This window comes from Rhineura floridana, chromosome 5, assembly GCF_030035675.1.
Source record: "Rhineura floridana isolate rRhiFlo1 chromosome 5, rRhiFlo1.hap2, whole genome shotgun sequence".
NCBI classification, from domain to species: domain Eukaryota; kingdom Metazoa; phylum Chordata; class Lepidosauria; order Squamata; family Rhineuridae; genus Rhineura; species Rhineura floridana.
In genome coordinates this window covers 81,474,779-81,487,400 of record NC_084484.1, presented here as the reverse complement: position 1 = coordinate 81,487,400, position 12,622 = coordinate 81,474,779, and the positions used below count along the sequence as shown (strand labels likewise).

At 40.9% G+C, this 12,622-nt stretch overlaps 1 long non-coding RNA gene across 2 annotated transcripts in view; it reads right to left on the bottom strand.

Moving 5' to 3' along the window:
• Nucleotides 1–1,680: 1,680 nt before the first annotated feature.
• The window catches only part of LOC133385856 (uncharacterized), a 54,630-nt gene continuing 43,688 nt past the window's right edge, over nucleotides 1,681–12,622 (bottom strand). The window contains exons 5-6 of one of the 2 annotated variants that reach the window (XR_009762981.1): nucleotides 6,448–6,522; nucleotides 1,681–4,165 (exon numbers count right to left, since the gene is read on the bottom strand). This is a non-coding gene — a long non-coding RNA (uncharacterized LOC133385856). The remainder of the gene's footprint in view (nucleotides 4,166–6,447; nucleotides 6,523–12,622) is intronic. The other variant, XR_009762980.1, reaches the window with a different exon arrangement.

Here is a 12,622-nt window from a genome sequence, read left to right as displayed (position 1 = left end):
AGTAGGTAGTAGATAGATAGTAGGTAGTAGATAGTAGATAGATAGTAGGTAGTAGATAGTAGATAGATAGTAGGTAGTAGATAGGTAGTAGATAGGTAGGTAGATAGTAGGTAGTAGATAGGTAGGTAGGTAGGTAGGTAGGTAGGTAGGTAGATAGGTAGATAGATAGATAGATAGATAGATAGATGTGTTTTGTAAGTTATACTGTATATTACATCTTCTGACTTCAAGCCTATAAAAAGAGCGGTGGTGTTACCCGTGTGATTTACACCCTTTCAGACAAACTTTCTTCCATCAAGCAAGAAAGAACGGAATTGATTCCACCCACATCAATGAAATCAGAATGCTTTGGAAGCACCTGTGAACACCGAGATTCCCACTGACAAATAGGAGCAAGACCACCTCTGAATACAAATGCTTAGGGCCACATCCACACCAGATGTTTATTCCACTTCAAACAGTCATGACTTCCCCCAAAGAATCCTGGGAAGTGTAGTTTATGATTGGTGCTTTGAGTTGTTGGGAGACGCCCTATTCCCCTGACAGAGCTCCAGTGGCCAGAGTGGTTTAACAGTCAGCTCCTCCTCCCAGAGAATTCTGGGGATTTGAGCTCTGTGAGGGGCATAACGATCTACTAACAGCTCTCAGCATCCTTCACAAACTACACTTCCCAGGATTCCTTTGGGGAAGCCATTACTGTTTAAAGTGGAATAAATGTCTGGTGTGGATGCGGGTGACAAAATGTGTCTTTTCTCCCCATTAACATTTTTGTAGAAGTTCTGGCTGTGTAACAAAAGGAAGTACACCAGTATATCTTCTGAAGGCCAAAGATGATATGAGGTTAAATGTGTATCACTTTTTAAGAAACACAAACCGCAGCTCCTATGAGAGGAAGGAGTCTAATAATTCAGAATTAAAGCAAGGGAAAATGTTAACCCCTTTCCTTGCCAATCCAGTGGGGGATTTCCAACATGAGAATGGGTCAGAAATAATGACTTCAGCAGTCTCTCCTGTGAATATGAGATCATTTCTGGAGTATGTTAGCTTCTGACCTTGTGCAGTCCTCCCTATACCCCACCTCCTTTTTCAGATTCCTCACCCCCCTTCTTGCTCTTGCTCATGTTGTATTTTCTGAAAATCAGTCTGCGTAATCCAGTTGGTGTCTTTGTGCTCACAGAAGAACTTTTAATCCAGAGAGCACCTCCATAGTAGAAGAGGAAGGGAAGCTATTTTTGCAACTCCCCCTTCCCCCTCTAGCTCCTGCACCCCCTTCCATGCCCTCTGGAGCTGATTTTCAGGGGGCTGCTGGGGGTGGGGAAATGGGCAAAAATTGCCACCTCTTCCATTAATGGAGGCATCTTCTGTGAGCACAAATGCACCAATTGGATTCCATGCAATAAAAACAATTCACAAAAATAAAAAATAGTAATATTTAAGGTTTATATTATGCACTACACTTTAGCAGTCTCCCAAAAATTACACTATAACTGAGGCCTAATTTTTTTAAAAAATACCATAATTTCAAGTATTCATTTAACAAATGTTCACCATGCAAATCTGTGAAAATAAGTAATTTTCAAGTAGTCATGCATATATTAATTATATCTGTATTGTGAGGCAAAATAGCAATGTAACTGAAGACTTTATTCTCACCATATTATTTCTCTACACACTCCCTCATTTCCCTTAAACTCTGAAAATTGTATCCATAATAAATTCTCGATATTTTAAATAACCAGAACTTGATTCAAAATTGAGATGCTTCTAGATAAAAAGGATCCAGTGTTTTGTGTAGAGTTGTAACGTGTACTACCAAGTATCAAGGGAGTTTTAAGTGCTATGGCAGTCTGTAGTCTTTGGGGACCATTCTCATCAATGTTCCCATCTATTCTACCTACATTGATCAGCTGACATCAACCTGTCCTAGCCAGGTATTCTCCTGAAATCCCCTTACATTTTGCTCTCTATTTCTCATTGATCAAGGTACACACAAAAAAAAGATTTAAACGTTTGCTCTTATAAGTTACAGTTTTCTTGGAAACCCACAGTAGAAATAGCAAATGAATGGGAGGCTAAATGTTGCAGAACTCATCGTGTTTTACACACCAAAGATTCAAAGTTAACTTCTTTGTGTGATGATGTAGCAGCTAGACTGTTCTATTTAGATGGAAAAATCAAGTGCACATCCCTCATCAACTATGAAGTTCAGTACTTGACACTGGAATTACTAGAGCTCTATTCAGGCATTAAAATTCTGTGAGGCGAAAACAACTAACTCACCCCATCCTCTTCATTATGTAAAGAGATGTGAAGGCCCGGGGGGGGGGAATCTGGAATAACTCAGGAAAAAAGGGGGGTCTCTTTTTAGCCTGCTGGATCAGGTCAGTGGCCTATCTAGTCCAGCATCCTTTTCTCAGAATGGCCAACCAAATGCCTATAGGAAGCCCACAAGCAAGTTCTGAGCACAGCAGCACTCTTCCCTCCTGCAGGTTCTAGCAATTGTCATTCAGAAACATACTGCCACTTACTGTGGAGATCAAACATAACCATAATGGCTAGTAGCCATGATTTTGTCTAACCCTCTTTTAAAGCCATCCAAGTTGGTGATCATCACTGCCTCTTTTGAGAGCAATTCCATCATTTAACTATGTGCTATGTGAAGAAGTACTTTCCTTTGTCTGTCCCGAATCTTCCAACATTCAGTTTCATTAGAAGTCCACGAGTTCTAGTGTTATGAGAGAAAAAAACTTTTCTCCATCCACTTTCTCTATGCCATTTCTAATTTTATACACTTCCATCATATCTTCTTTTACTCATCTTTTTTCCTAAATTGAAAAGCCCTGAATGCTGCAGTCTTTCCTCATTGAGGAGTTGCTCCACTTGAACATTATGGTTTCCCTTTTCTGAACCTTTTCCAACCCCACAGCAACCACAGCTGTACACAGTATTCCAAATGTGACCACACCATAGATTTGTATAATGGCATTATGATATCAGCAGTTTTATGTTCAATTCCTTTCCTAATGATCCCTAGCATGGAATTTGCCATTTTCACAGCTATCGCACACGGGATCAACATCTTCACTGAGTTATCCATTACAATTCCAAGGTCTTGTTTTAGGTCAGTCACTGCCAGTAGAGTAACTAGGGTGGTGCAACCAGTGTCCCAAAAACAGGTGCAAGATCAGGGGGCCACAAGATTGGCTGATGATGATGGAGCATAACTTAAGATCATTACATTAGAATCAACTTCACACATTTAAAGGTAATAATCATATGTATTTCATTATCAAAAAATCAAAATTATCCACATGTAATTAATAAAGTCATTATAAACAGTGAATAATAGTTGTATTAATCCCACATGGTAATTTTGATTTTTTGATAATGAAATAAATATTAATACTTGTATTAAATGTGTTTAACTGTAGTGATATAAAGCTCAAATTTACTGTTGATTAACAATTTTCATTAATGTGATTTTGTGAAATTGGGATCTTTACTGCAACCTCAATGTAATTAGACTGAACTTGCCTTTATAAAACAATCATCAGTTATTGTAACTAGTGGAGGCTCTTCAGCTAGGACTACTGGACCAAGAGCTTCTGAAGCAATTTTTTTAAATCCTCCACCCCAAAATCTCAAAGCCACATGCTCTTTCCTGTCCCACACACATTTTATACTTCCATGAATTCAAAGAGGCTTGTGAAGGCATTTCTCTCAATCTCTGTTCTCTGGCCAGTCAGCTCTCTGGACCACTCAGCCAAGCTTAATCCAAAGGTGTAGCTATGGCAAAGATGTTCCTTCTATGTGTCTCTGAGACCTGGGGAGAAAAACTATGACATTTGAATATTAGGAGAAATGCCAGCGCTTCAGCCTCTGCTTGGCAGGTTCCCTTTCCCTCTGTTGTTGAGGGAGTCCCAGCAGCCACTATATCAGATTAGGAAGAACTGTTTGACAGCCTTGAATAACCCACCAACATCACGTAGTAGCCGATTAGAATGATGCATCTGTTCTGAGCATGCTCAGAGCTTCTTCCTCGAAGGCCAGATCTCGTCATAGCTTTAAGCATGTTCTGGTAACCAGAAAAGCAACAGGGAATGTTTCCTACTTTGAGATGCTTTTTGTTGCTGTCTTTATTGTTGTTTGGTATTTGATTTGTCACCTGGGGAGAGAGACAGAGAGCAAGCAAGCAAGCCACAGTTGACACAGTGTACATTTCTTTCTATAATAAATATCTATTTTTTATTTTTTTACTTAATCATTTCACTTTTTTTTGTGAATTGGATTGGGAGGAGAATCAACTTGCCCTGCCGCACCTCCATTCATTTATTAAAAGCTGCAGCAGCAGCTGGGTGGGGAGCAGAGCAAGTTGATCTGAGCCACAGACAGTTCTGAGAGTATTTTCAAGATTTTAAAAATAACATCATCTTGGACTTTGCTCATTCCACTTGAATTCCAAATTGATCATACCGACAACAAGCTCTTTGATATGCTGGTACAATCACTGTACAAACAGAATGCAAATTGTTACTGGCTCAACAGAAACAAGTGGTAGGCCACACTTAAAGAGTTACGAATTTCAAGAAAATGCCCCAGCAAATGTCCTTTCTGCCCACACTGACATTTGTGTCTCCTGGTTCCAAGAACTACAAGAAGCCAAGGCAAGGCCTATCCTCTCTTAGGCACACTCCCCTGATACCCCCTCCCACATACACACATGGACCCACTGGCTATGGATACCCAACTGTCATTTCTCAATACATTTGGCTCAGGCTCACCTTCCCTTGCAGCTCAAAAGCCTTCATTTTAATATTTCCCATAACAGTTCGTTTAATCCCCCTAACTCTGGAGTTGTCTTGAAAACACTCTGCCTTGAACTGCTTTAGAGGATAGGGGCATAAAATGTTTTTAATAACAACATATGTCTGCCTCTCCCAGACAACAGAAAATAGCTCTACTTTGCTATTAGGTGGGATCTGTTGCTTTTGAAGAGATACGTGCAAGATCTTTTTTACTGTTATTTTGATCTATCAATGCTGCCCACTTTTCTTTTTGCCACTTCAAATAGTCATGCTAGGAAAACATGGAATGGTCGGATTCCTTCAAAATGGGAAGTAGGAACTACTGCAGCTTCTTCCCCAAGTTAAAGGGAAGGGTCAAACCTGTGCCTGGCTTGGAAAAGGCAATAGCTCAGGGGTAGAGCATCTACCTTACATGCTGAAGGTTCCCTGTTCAATCCCCAGCATCTCCTGGTAGGGCTTGGAGAGACTGCTGCCTGAAACCCTGGAAAATCACTGCGAGTCAGTGTAGAAAATACTGAGCTAAATGGACCAATGGTCCGAGTCTGACTCCGCATAAAGCAGGCTCCTCTGTGCATTTTTGGCAGATATCCCTGCCATCAAGAAAACTGGTAGGTATCTTGGGGGAGCAAAGAAAGGCCTGGGGCTCAGACCACCATTCCTGGGCTAGAGTGACCAATCATTCTGATTGCATTAGCAGCTTTCCTCTGCATGTATATAGAAATGGCAGTTTACTCCCTGAAGATGGCCTGTTGGGTTGCTGTTTTTTTCCTGAACATAATTTTTGTAATAAATAGGCAAAAGAGAAATAATATGCACCTCTTTGTTACTCAGAACATATATAGATTTCTGGAAAAGCAAATTATCACCATGTATTGTTATTGTTATTTATACATCACGGACACACACAAAAGCTGTTAGCTCCTCAAATAGCAAGTGTCAAGGTACTGCATATCCACCCAGTTGGTAAAATAAGTCAGTTAATTTGGCAGGTAAGTATTAAGTAATCATGTTGTCAGATTACAACATGAGGAAGTACGCCTGGCGCCGACTCTGCTCTCCTTCCGGCGCCAGGTCAAAACCTTCCTATTCTCTGAAGCATTTTAAGTTACACTGATTTAATTTTAAAAATGTTTATTGTGTTGGATTGTTGCTTGTATTTTAGTATTGTTTTGTTATTTATTGTATTTTTATGCTGTTTTATGTTCACCGCCCAGAGAGCTATTGCTAGTCGGGCGGTATATAAATTTAATAAATAAATAAAATAAATAAATAAATAAGGCAAGTGGCTAAGAGAGAAAGACAAAGAAGAATGAAAAATTATAAAGGGAGAAGGAAACAGGAAAGAACTGAAGAGTGTGCAGCAGAGATGAAGGTTTTTGTTCTCTGCCTCATTGATCTGCTGCTTATCTAATTACTTTGGCATTTACAAGGTCTTCTCTAGCAGTGTCATAAAGCCTGACAGCCTTCTGTACGAAAGGGCCACTATGCATCTTCCAAAATAAATAGCATCACCTTATCAAGCTCACCTAGACTTTATTCTCCTTCATCCAACAAGAGCCTTTGCCTTCTGGAGCCTTCATGCTCTCTCCCTCATTCTCGCTCTCGCTCTCAGCACAGATTATCTGACTACATTTGCCAATACCTGGTTTTGAAGGGCCTTTTCCTCTGTGTTTCCAATGGCTTAAGGTGAAGAGCAGCTTCTCCCATTGCTCCAACACTGAGACCAGAAAAGACACAGGTAACCCAGCTAGTATCGCTCCGTCATGTGGCTATCAAAGACTGTTTGGAGATCAGGAGGTGGCAACTACATTCTGCAACCATCCCATCCCAGAAAGGGAACCTGCATCTTCCAAAGGTAACACAGAAGCTTTTGAACATACCAAAAAAGTAGGTCCGAGCAACCAAAGTGCTCTGTCACCTTAGCACAACAGATCCGCTTTAAAAAAAAAAAAACACCACACATAGATTTTTTCGGGGGGGGATTAGAAAAATGATGGGAAAATGCACTAAAAAGAATGAGATGAACAAATGATGAACAGAAAGAAACATCCTGCAAGAAAATCAGGGTGGATGCTCATTGTTGTATAACCTCCTCACAAACAAATCAGAACAAATGTTCAGTAACTGAGCATAGGCTACTTGCAAGCAAATCAGGATGAATGCTCAATAAACAGGTCATCTGGAGGAGCCCTGGGGCTCAGAATCCATCCCTCTGAGATAAACAGTTGTGGTTTTAATACTGTATCTCTCATGTCGCTCATATGTGAATCCTTTCTCAAAGGCTGACCAAGCTTCCTTGTTCACTTGGAGAAATCTCTTTTGCTCACCCCTCTCAGTTTCATTAGTCTATCCACCAGGGGTGTTGTCGTCCAGGTTTGCAGGAAGTTGTAGATGTTACTGTTTTGGGAGCAGGGTCCCAGCCAGGTCCCTTTGTATGAGCCAATCAGCATGAACTGCATGTAGCCACTGAGAAGAGTTCTTGTCCTTTCATGCTGATTGAAGCCAGTGAAAGAAGGTGAGTCACCTCCTGAGAAGACTCTTCTCAGTAGCTAACACACAGCCTCCCCTTTCATGCTGATTGGCTCCTAGGAACATCTGTTGTAGTGGAGTGTTGTCTCAGAGATGACAGGGAGAGCAAGGGAGACGAGGGAAAGTGGGAAAGGGGGTGTAGCTGGGGGTGTGGCATGACTATCATGAAGCATCTCTGCACTTCTGAATTTGCCACTACACTTCTGCTATCACCATTTTATGATTCACCCTAATTCTCCAGTTGAGGAATGTGCCAAATAATGTGGGATGCCTGTGCTCCAGTTCAAGGAAATCCCAACAGATGTTAGTCACCATCTTGCCTTACCTTCAAAATGCCAATACTGGCTTTATTCACAGAAGGGAACATAGAAGCGGCTTTATACTGAACGAAAGCATTGGTCCATCTAGCTCAGTAGTGTAGTGGCTCTCCAAAGTTTCAGATGGAGGTCTTTCTTAGCCCTCCCTGGAGATGCTGGGTGTAATATTTGCAAGAGTTGAAATGAACTCCAAACACTGTTTAGAAGGAACAAACTTTATTGAACAGTGTGTTGCTGCAGAACCCAGAGCTCCACTTTCATTTACCTACTGATCCCACCCCCAACTGATTCCCCATACAACTATATCTAATTCACTTGAGTTCCTACTCACATTACATCTCCCTTTTTTTTAAAGAAAAAGATAGAAACTACTGTCTATATCGAATTGGTTTTCTGATCACTCTCCCTCTTGATGTAGTAACAGGTAACTCAGAGTCCAAAATCTTCTCTGGTATATCACTGGCACTTTGTGCTACAGCTGTTCCACTTTTGTTGTCTTGAGACTCTGATAGGTCTACCTCTGATGGAGGTGCAGTTGCAGTCTTAGTAGTCTCATCCATTTTTGGTTCACAGCTTGGAGGGCTTTGAAGATCTCTTCTGTTCCGTCTGTAGACAGCTAAATCATCAGTCTGAACCAAATATGATCTTGGAGTCATGTTTTGTCCAGTCACTCTCGCTGGTTTCCACACTCCATCTTGCCTAACATTAACAGAATCACCAACCTGCAAAGGTGGTAAAGGCTTTGAACCTTTGTCAAAGTAAAGCTTCTGTTTCTCTTGTCTTCTCTTCAGATGTGTCTGTATGTCACCTTTTACCTGCTGAGGTAGTAACAACAGTGCTGAGGTAGGCAACCTGGTTCTTAAACGTCTCCCTATTAAAAGTTGTGCAGGTGAGACTGTATCTACTGTAGGCGTATTTCTGTAATCCAATAAACTAAGATAAGGATCTGTGTTATTCAGACTAGATTTCTTAAGAATCCTCTTTACTGTTTGGATCGCTCTTTCTGCCATTCCATTTGATTGAGGAAATAGTGGACTGGATGTTGTGTGAACAAAGTCCCAATCTTTGGCAAACATTTTAAAGTCTCTAGAGCAAAACTGAGGGCCATTATCACTGACAACCTCTTCAGGTATGCCATGTCTTGCAAATATAGATTTGCACTGTACAATTACTGATCTACTTGTAGTGTCTTCAAGCAAACATATTTCCACATATTTTGAATAATAATCAACCAAGAGTAGATAGTCCTTTCTTTCAAATTCAAACAAGTCCATTCCTCGCTTCTGCCAAGGTCTTCTTGGAATTTCATGAGGTAACATTGGTTCTTTTTGGTTTTTATTTCTGAAGGTGAGACATGTGGTACATGACAGTACCAATTCTTCAATTTGGGCACACATACCTGGCCAATATACAGCTTCTCGTGCCCGCTTTTTACATAATTCAACACCCAGATGACTATGTATAATATTCAATATCTCTTTCCTCAAATCTTGTGGTACTACGATTCTGTCACTTTTAAAAATTAGTTCATCATGAACACTTAATTCTTCTCTGTAATTCCAATAACCATGTATACACTCTGGAACTTCTACTCTTCTATCTGGCCACCCTTGCAAAATGGCATTTTTCAGGATTTTCAAAATGCTATCATTTTCAGTAGCCACCTGAAATTCTTTCAGTTTTGATTCAGAGATTGGCAAATAAGATAACATGAGGTTAACAGCAACCTCAGCTTCTTCAGAACTTATTCCTTCAGATATGCCCTGGACAGGGTATCAGCAATGATTAATTCTTTGCCTGGTCTATAGTGCACTTGTAATTGATATTTCTGCAGTGTTAACTGCCATCTTTGGATTCTTGGAGGTGCATTATGCAAAGGTTTTCTGAAAATTGCCTCCAATGGTTTGTGGTCTGTTTCCACAGTCACTTTTTTGCCATAGAGAAATTGATGGAACCCTGTGCATCCAAACACTATTGCCAACATTTCCTTTTCTATTTGAGCATAGTTCTGTTGGGCCGCAGTCATTGCTTTAGAAGCATATGCAACAGGTGCACCTCTTTGCAACAGTACAGCACCTAAGCCTATAGAACTAGTGTCCACTGACAGAGTTACAGGCTCTTTCACATTATAATATTTCAAAACAGGAGTTTTTGTTAATAGTTCTTTCAACTGTGTGAATGCTGTTTCATGAACTGACATCCAGCAAAATTCAACATCTTGGGCCAACAGCTGTCCTAAAGGGGTTGTTACTGTTGACAAATTTGGGATAAACTTTGCTAGGTAAGTCACCATTCCTAGAAATCTTTTAAGATCAGCTTTGTTACTTGGACTGGGCATATCAGTGATGGCCTCTATTTTAGATGAATCAGGTTTTAGTCCTTCTTTGGTTGTGTCCTAGATATTTTATTTCAGTCATGGCAAATTTGCATTTCACTTTGTTCAGTCTCAGAATCCTCTCTCGGCACCTGTCCAGAACTCTCTTCAGTCTCTCATCATGTTCCTGTTTGGTCTCCCCCCAAACCAGGATATCATCTATGTAGCATGTGACCCCATCAATACCCTCAAATGTCTGTTGGATCATCCTCTGATAGACCTCAGGAGCTGAAGAGATACCAAATGGCATTCTTGTAAATTGGGACCTGCCAAAAGGTGTATTAAATGTGCATAGCCTGGAACTGTTGTCATCTAGCTGAATTTGCCAGAATCCACTACTGGCATCAAGAACCATAAACAATTCTGCTTCTGCTAGCTTACTGGTAATTTCTTCTACAGTAGGCAATTGAAAATGTTCTCTTAAAATTGCTCTGTTCATATCTCTTGGATCTAAATATATTCTTATCTGGTCCCGGCCAGGCTTGTCTACAACCACAATGGAATTCACCCACTCTGTAGGTTCTTCTACCTTAACTAAGACTTTTAATTGCTCCATACGAGTCAGTTCCATTTGGACTTTATCCCTTAGTGCCACTGGAACCTTCCAAGGTGCATGAATCACAGGTGAAACCTGTGGGTTGATTTTGATGGTGTATTTCTCTGGTAAGCAACCTAAGCCTTCAAATACATCTTTGTATTCAACTGCAACATCCCATTGATCTACTGGAGCTCTTTTCATTAAATTAACTCTTTGCACCAAATTTAAATGAGTCACAGCCCGGAGACCAAGTACAGCTTGTGCATCAAAGTCTACTATGTGAAATTCCAACTCAGCTCTTTGATCTTTATATTTGCAATCCAGGTTACATTTACCAGACACATGTAGTCTTTCTCCAGAGTAGGTTATTAATCTGGTATTTGATTGCTGAAGGGGTTCAGCTTGCAAGGCTTTGTATGTTTTTAAAGACATTGCATTAGCCTGTGCTCCTGTGTCAATCTTAAAGGTCACATACTTGTGATCATTTATGAGAAGATCCACACACCATTCATCTTCCAGAGCTGTAGAATTCAATGTGCCAATGAAGAAATCATGAGCATTTTGAGCTGTATCTGCTACTGAGAACATTTGTCTACGTTGAAGTTTTCTATCTCTAGTTTTACACATTTTAGCAAAATGATTAAGTTTGCCACATCTTCTGCATTCCTTCCCATATGCAGGACAAGCATTTATGTCATGATGACTGATACCACACTTGTAGAAGGCTTTGCTGCTTCTACAGACCTCTGTGGCATTTCCTTTTCTTGGGGGCTGGTAGTAGTGCCAAGGCTCCATTTGCTCTGAGGCTGGCTTACATTTGGCTTTTCAAAGGTACTTTTGCCCTGTAAGGCATCCATTTGTTTTTCTGTTGCCCCAAAATCTTTCATCTGTTTTGCAGCCACTTCTTCTGTCTTGCATATATTCACTGCACACTCAAGGGTTAAATCACTCTCAGTAACTTGCCTCTCAATCTGTCTTTCTGAATGCCACACACTATGCGATCCTTAATGAGAGAATCACACAGCTCCCCAAATTCACAGGTCTGAGCCAAAAGCTTCAACTCAGTCACATATTGGTCTATACTTTCTCCTTCACTCTGTATTCTAGTGAGGAACCTGTGCCTTTCATAAGTAACATTTCTTCTGGGCACACAATAAGCTTCAAATTTATTCATCAAAACTTGAATTTTATTTTTATCTGCATCATCATCAAACTGGAAAGTATTAAATACCTCTCTTGCTTCTTCACCTGCCACATGCAGAAATAATGCTGACTGGAGTCTCTCATCTTTCTTATCTGCTCTACTTGCAATGCAGTACAATTCAAACCCTTGCTTCCATCTTCTCCAGTTCTCTGCTGCATTTCCTTCAAACACTAACTTTCCTGGAGGCTTCAACTGGTCCATTTTTCACTGCCTTATGTTTTTAGGTAGTCTTCTGACACCATGTAATATTTGCAAAAGTTGAAATGAACTCCAAACACTGTTTAGAAGGAACAAACTTTATTGAGCAGTGTGTTGCTGCAGAACCCAGAGCTCTACTTTCATTTTCCTACTGGTCCCACCCCCAACTGATTCCCCCATACAACAATATCTAATTCACTTGAGTTCCTACTCACATTACACTGGGTATGGAACCTGTGACCTTCTGCATGCAAAGCATGTGCTGCTGGACCACTATGCTACAACCCTTCACTGCTGTCTGCTTCCTTGGCAAAAAAGTTCATATTTAATTCCCTGTCTTCCTTAAATTAAACTGGTGCCAATGGGAGGTACCCCCCCTTAAGCCTCATAGCCACACAGGGGTGTGGATTTTTTTATAGGATTGCAGCTGGAGATGAAAAGGCTACGTCTCATTTCCCTATTTACAGACCCAGGGCCTGCAGGAAGAGAACATCACCGCCCAGGGAAGGAGAGTCTGCTGCTGCTGCTGCGGGATCACCACCTCCACCACCCTTCCCAGTGGGACTTCTGCCTGGCAGACCTGCATCTTGCAGGACCAGGCCCCAGGTACCCAGCCAGCTGTGACTGATTGCTACCACCTGTCCCTCTTTGGAGGAA